Source organism: Megascapheus bottae, chromosome X (genome assembly GCF_031878675.1).
Source record: "Megascapheus bottae isolate mThoBot1 chromosome X, mThoBot2.hap1, whole genome shotgun sequence".
Taxonomy (NCBI): Eukaryota; Metazoa; Chordata; class Mammalia; order Rodentia; family Geomyidae; genus Megascapheus; species Megascapheus bottae.
Window position 1 is genome coordinate 51033832 of NC_143547.1, and position 7716 is coordinate 51041547.

Sequence of the window (7716 nt, forward strand, 5' to 3'; positions counted from 1 at the left end):
TTTGAAGAGTTGCCTGTGATCTTAAGATAATCTCATCTGTGTGTTCTGGCCCATAGACTAATATCAAGCATATTTTCTAAAAGTTATGGGCCAAAATGTGCTCAGTGAAGCTTATCTTTAAGAGAATAAATCTCTATTTTCAGAAAATATAACAGAACCCCTTTTTCCTTTACATATTTTGCTTAGAAATTTAAGCTGCCTTGAATTATATTTTCCATTTTAATTTAACTATGTTATTTGACCTGTGTTGGAGAACACACAGATATCACAATACCAATAGTTAGCATTCATTAATGCCAGTTTCCCTTGATGAATTAATAAAATTGTTCTTGGAGTATATACTCTAGGTTCTATATAGAGTCTCCCTACTACATAGAGGCATAATGATAAATCTGACATGGTCTTAAAGAAATTTATAGTTAGAATGAAAATAACGAATTAAAAGGAAATACAGTTCATGATATAAGTTAGGCAGAATTTCTATGGCAACTTTGAAAAAGAAATCATTTGAGGTAGAAATCAGGCAAGGTTTCATAAAGGAGGCTGAGTTTTATTTAACTCAATTAATGAATAGCATATGAAGTATATAGCTCCTTTTTGTTCAAAACATTTATGTATCTCTTGAGAACTAGATTCAGCAACATATACGGTGTTGAGAAAGAAATCCACGAATCAAAAGGTTACTATTTGAAAACATATGCTAATTTTAAACCCACTACTCAAACTTAGAGATATCATGAGCCAATTAGAAATTGTTATTTGCCAATTAATTAGAACTCCAACTTAGACAGTTATTATTTAATGTCTGATAATATAAGCCATTTCATTGTAGCATTTTGTTTCACTCATTTAGTAATCGTGTAAAGTATCATTCCCCTTTTACTAATAATGTACTCCGTATTATTGAATAAAACTTGGCTTAGGGTCATGATACTATTCATCTTTTGAGGTTTACCCAATTTTAAAGGCAGGGACCTTATCCACTTTATTATATTGCTGCTCTAAGCGTGGGGATGACGCTGGCAGTTACCCTCTGACATATCCAGTTTCTTGACTTCTGACTCTTTCTTTCCCCTGACACGTGCTTTTACTTTACCATAACTTCGGATCTACACTTTTACTCAGTTTGAAAACCTGCCTATGGTTGAATCTTATTTTCCCAGTTAGAGATGCTTGCTTGCTTCTTTCTTCACTTGTGTGGTGTAGCAACCTTCCTGTGACTTTGTGCTGGGATCACACCCTGTCAGTGTTTATGAGCAGACTGGAATCCAATTTTCCATCTAGATTTACAAATTGGCATCTCAAAGTCTATAATTCACCATTGAATTCTTTTACCATTTTTGACAAATGCTCCAGGAAAGTGGTATGTTTTCACTAGCCAGCATTTGTTTGTATTAGTCCTTGACCCTCTGCTACCATCTAATGGCCACTAGATGCCCAGCTCAATTTATGACAAGATTCACTAGATTTGGACTTAAGAAAAAGGAGTGAAATGATATTGCTTTCTCTGACTGTTTAAGTCCATAACTGTGAGAGAGTGATTCAGTCATGAATGGTAGGCTACATACATGTTTTTGATATCATCATATGCCCAATAAGGGTTTCATAACTCTTAAGTTTATAGGGTCGTGGCAACGATTGCCATGGTAAATGAATGGCTACAATGGATATGCAAGGAAAAAAAAAACATGCCTTGTCCAATACATTATCCCTTTGGTTACCAAATTGACTCTGGTACCAGATTGAACTTTCACCAGTATTAGTTTACATACATGGTAATGCAACTCTAATGCAATAATTTAAATCTAGAGTAAAATAGTATGCATGATTTATGTTGGCAGTTCTGAAGCTTGCTAGGCAAGCATTGTACCACTGAATACGACTTCTAGCATTTTTTCTACTGGCTATTTTTTTGAGTTAGGCTTTTGTTTTCTACCCAAAGACACCTGTATTTTCTACTTTTTGCTTTTTGGAAGAGTTGGAATAACAAGCACAGAACTTTCTAATGCCATTTTCCCAGGCTGGTCTATAACCATTTCCATCTTCATCTTAGCCTCCCTGTTAGACTCAAAGATAGGCATGCCATTGTATCCAGCTATTGACTGAAAAGAAGTATCACAAACTTTTTTTTGGTAAGGGTGCCTCCAAAATGCCATCTTCCTGATATCCACTTTCCAAGAATCCAAGATTATTAGCATGAGGCACTAGCACCCTGCTCATGAACTTAAAGAGCAAATTTAGCCTAGTACTAGTGGGTGATGTCTACAGTTGGAGCTATGCCGAAGGCTGAGATATCGGGATCACAGATGAGAGTGAGCCCAGGCAGAAAAGTTCATACAACATTTATCGCCAATTTAATACCAAAAGAAAAACAATCTGGAAGTAGAGCTGTGGCTCAAGAGGTAGAGCAATAGCCTTGAGCATAAAAGGTCAGAGACAGCACCCAGGCCCTCAATTTAAGCCCCAGGACTGGCACTAAATAAATAAATAAATAAAACATTTAGCTTTTAAGGAGATACTTTGATAGAATTTCTACATTATGTACACACATATGTTCCAACTTATGGGTAATTGACGATCCACAATACTAAACACTTGCACATCCAATTAACTCCATATCAAAATTTGTCTTCTTTCTATAGTTGACAGAGCAATCTGTGCCATTGTTATACATATTACAAGATTTCTGTGACAATATGATGACAATCCAGCATTGTATCTCTACCATAGTGTGTGCATTTCTTTACTGGAGTGACCACCTTGACCTTTCCTCTGACACTGGGACACTGTTTAGGGACACTGGGAAGGGTAATTAAAATTGTTAATTTTTTCTGATCTTACTGTGTTGGTGTTTCCTCTGTGAGAGTTCACTTGATTAGAGGATAAAAATGTTGTACTTAAATTTACCTTTGCATCTGAGGTACTGACAGCTCTTCTGAGTGACGCTTGCTGAATAAATAAATACAATAATTATATTACCCTAACTTTACATATTGTTTGGTTAAGGTTATTCAAGTAAGTACTTGACAAGTATATGGAAAAAATGTCTATTAGAATGCAGAAGTGTGTACATTCATTCAATAGTTATTTACCAAATAGCTTGTGTGTATCAGACTCTGTGTTGGGAACCAGTGATATAATGATTCATCAGACTCATTCAGTGTTTTGTGTGTGCATTGATTTAAAGGTGGACAGAGCTGATTTTTGCATATTTATTATGCTAGACATACTATCAAGTAATGCTGTGGACCAAATCTTGAACTGATAATCTCAGGCACAAACTCGAACTTGCTCTTGAACCACTGCTGACAGACATAATGCTCATCAGACTCTATCTGGTATACAATTTTATGTTAGTGCTAGCATTGCCTTTCACACAGAATGGTTGTATTCTCTGTATTTTTCAAAGAGAGTCATGGCTCCATCTTCAAGAAGACACACTACATTTTTCATTTTATTTTTAACTACTTAGTATACTTAAACTCCTGGTGTTTGTGACCCTTTCATCTACACTATAAATTCCCCCAGACAAACACAATTCGTATTAGAAGTTATTTTTAGACCAAGAGACAAAAGTATGTACTCTAAATGATCACAATAGATGAGATAGCTGGAATTCTATACTTATTATACTTAATGACCCACCTGTGTGACTTTGCTTTGGTTCCCCTGAACACTATGAATGAACTCAAGGTTTAATTTTAGATTCACTGGGTCTTGTTAGACAAATGTGTGTTGAGAAGTTAACATTTAGCATTAAGAAAATGTCTAGAAACCAGTCTGTCCATACTTAATGGTTCTCTCTCTCCATATCTGAAATCCCTATATTCCTTGTTTTTTTTTAAATAGTGAGCAAAAACCACATCAAAGAATCAATTTTTTCCACTTACCCCTAACCTGGTTCAACAATTCAATCAACCATCAGCAACTACCTATTCTTCTAGGTTCAATGAAATAGTCTGCTTTGAGAAGGAGATAATAGGACAATGTCTTATTATACTCAATATGGCTGATGTGTTTATGCACAATTATGCCTTTTGGGTTTTATTATGTCTGGGAGATTTTCCAATATTTTATGAACATGGTGTTTCAGGACTTTCCTGGATTGAAGCATGATTATATATCTGGACAATATCTTAGTCTACTCATGACAGCACTGTCCAGATGGTCCTGGACTGCTTCCAATAGAATACTATTTCTGCCAAAAAAATGTAGAAATAAGAACTTTATGAAGTCCAAGTCAAGTTCCTGGTGTATGTAATCTCCTCACAAGGGATTGGGATGGACTTCTGGAAAGTCAAATCAGTACTGATTAGAACACATATCTAATTTTTTAAAGCTTTCAATAATATTTCACATTTCTTGGATAATTACATTAGGTGCATCCTCCCTTTTTTGGACCCTGAATGTCTCTCTACCCAATCTTCTGGGGGAAACACTACACATTTTAGTAAACTCATGAAGCCTAGGAAGCTTTCAAAGTATTGAAATACTTGTTTATTTCTGCTTACATCTTGTATATTTCTTATCACCGAGATAGGTAATTTTCATTAATGTAGTCTTCTTTTTCTCCTTTAAATAAAAACTGTATTCCCTACCCTTCAAGCTAGTTCCCTCATTCCATTTTCCCAATTGGACATATTTTTAAAATGCTGTCTACATATGAGCAAAAATTTTCATATCCAATAAATAACATTCTGTATTTTATGTAGTAACTCTGTCCCAAATATTTACCTAATTCTTGGGTAGTTTTCAGTTCACTGCCTATCTATATTTCTTCCATAAATCCAACCAAATCAGTTATCAATAAGTCAAGTTAAAAATTATATTGCAAAGTCATAGTGTACTTGAGCACTTACCATTAGACCTCTGTCCTTTATTGTTTACTGACAGATAGAATTGTGTGGAATTGTCATGTACAAACTGGGGTTCAGAATATGTCTTGTGAAAGTTTAATTCTAGCTGTTGTTGAATTTGTTCACCTTTGGTCCCTCCATTTCTGTGCCTCCTCTTACCTTCCCAAGGAGAGATACATGAACAAATAAGACAAAAGGAAAAGCAAATACAAACAGTAACAAAGAGAAATAATTTCTTGTTTCCATTTCTTGGAATTCATTTTGATAAATATTACTTTATACAATCAGATGCACATAGGTATCATACCTTTGTGCTCCTCTCTTAAGAATATCACTGTGTAAATGCGTAGATACATGTATAATTTACTGTGTTCCAGTGTATTTTTTAAACATCCAGTGGGTTTACTTTTAGATTTATAGGCTGATTCTAGTTACCACAAAGGAGGGAAACGATACAATATATGTTTCTCTGGGTTTGGCTTACTTTGTTTTTTAAATGTTTTTTTTAGTTTTAATATTCTTTTTATTGTAATTGATAGAAGGGTTACATAGTATTTGCCAGATAGAAGATGCATTACTTCACAAACATTGATACCCCTTCTCATGTTTTTGTCCCCTTTTCCCTCTCCCCACCTTCTTGGCTTACTTTGTTTAATGCACTTTTTTCCCAAGACTTTCCATTTCTTTTTGAGTGGTACAATATCATTCTTCCTGAGGAATGAGTAGAATTCCATTGTGTGTATATACCGTATTCTCTTGATTCATTCATCCATTGAGGGGCATCTGGGCTGATTCCATATTTTGGTTGCGATAAATTGTTCTGCAACAAACATGGTTGTGTTGGTAGCTTTAATGTTTAAAACTTGTTTATTTCCATTTTAATTATTTATTAGGTCATCCATTGTTTAGGAACATATTGTTTAGTGTCTACACATTTGTATTTTTTTCTAAAGGTTCTCCTGTATTGGCTTTCAACTTTATGTCATTGTGGTCAGAGAAGATCCTTCATATAATTTCAGTCTTAGACTTGACAAGATTTACTTTGTGTTCTAACATATGTTCTGTCCCAATTGTCCACTGTGCAATTGAAAGGAATATGTATTCTGCAGCTGTGGGATGGAATGTTCTGTATATATTGCATTCTTCTAGTCTAGAGAATATTTTAAGTCCAATATTTCTTTGTTGATTTTCCAACTGGATGATCTCTTGCTGAAAATGAGATTTGGAAATTTTCTATTATTTTACTATGATATATCTGTCCTTTATTTAGTTGCTTAGATTTTAGGTGCATATTTATTTACAATTGCTTTATTCTATTGTTTAATTGACCCCAATCTCACTAGATAACCATTTTTCTCTTTTTATCATATTTTTACCTAAAGACTGCTTTGTCTGATATAACTGTTGCTACTTCTACTCTATTTTAATCTATTCTTATAAAATATTAATTTCCTTGTATAGGTGTCCTAACAGATGAAGCGAATTCCTCTTGGACAGCAGATTGATGCACCCCACTTTTTATCTACTCACACACTGTTTTGATTAGACTATTTGGTCCATTTATATTCAACATAATCATTTGATAGATAAGAACTTACTACTGATGTTTGTTATTGTTTTTCAGTTGTTTTATAGAATGCTTACTGTTCTTTCTCTTACTGTCTTTCTTTTTGGATAAAGGATTTCTTTTAGTAATATTATTTGATTCCTCAATTTTTATTTTTAAAGAGGCAACATTGTGTCTAATATAATATATTTTTTACTTTGCAGTTACCATAAAGCTTACAAAAATAATTCTATTTTAAATAGGTTATTATATCTTCAATAACAATTTAATCTTAATCTCCTTCCAAAAAGAAACCTAGATTTTTACTCCACTTCTCATGTTTTTGTTTTGGTTTTTCATGTAAGAACATACACTTGCTGCACTGCATACTACTTAACCCATTATTATCCTCACTATTATTTTGAGTCAGTATAGAGGTCTTGAACTCTGAGCCGATGTGCTCTTCCTTGTTTGTTTGTTTTTTTTTTTCCACTCAAGGTTGGCACTTGAGCCACACTTATCTTTTAATATTTTGCTAATTAATTGGCTATTACAGTCTTACAAACTTTGTTTCTTAGGCTGTCTTCAAACCACAACTCTCAGACCTCTGAGAGCTTTAAGATAGCTATAAGATTATAGGTGTGAACCACTGGCAACCAGAATATTTATTATTAATAATTTTGTCTTTCAACTTTCATATGAAAGACAATAATGATATACATATTGCTATTACAATATTAGAATGTTCTTATTTGACTGTGAAATTTCTTTTGCTAGTGAGTTTTCAGATAGTTTGGTATTATTTAATAGTATCTTTTCTTTAAGTTTGCTTTTTTTTCTCCTTTAGAACATACTGTTAAAAAATGTGGTGCTACCTGCAGAAAACTAAAGCTGGATCCTTCTTTGTCACCCTGCACTAGAATTAACTCCAAATGGATCAAAGACCTGGAGGTAAAAGCTGACACCGAAAACTTTACAAGAAGGAATAGGAGATACACTAGGCCTCCTTGGCACAGGTCGAAACTTTCTTAATAAGGACCAAGAATCACAACAAATCAGAGAAAGGCTGGATAAGTGGGACTGCATGAAACTGCAGAGCTTTTGTATGGCAAAGGACATAGCTAGTAAATTAATTAGGAAGCCTACAGAGTGGGAGAAGATCTTCACCAACCAAACAATGGACAAAGGCCTCATATCTAAAATATATCAACAACTCAAAAAATTGAATCACTCCAAAACTAATCTCCAAAGTAACAACCATCCCATTAAAAGATGGGCCAAAGACTTAAAGAGAGTCTTCTCTGAAGAAGAAAC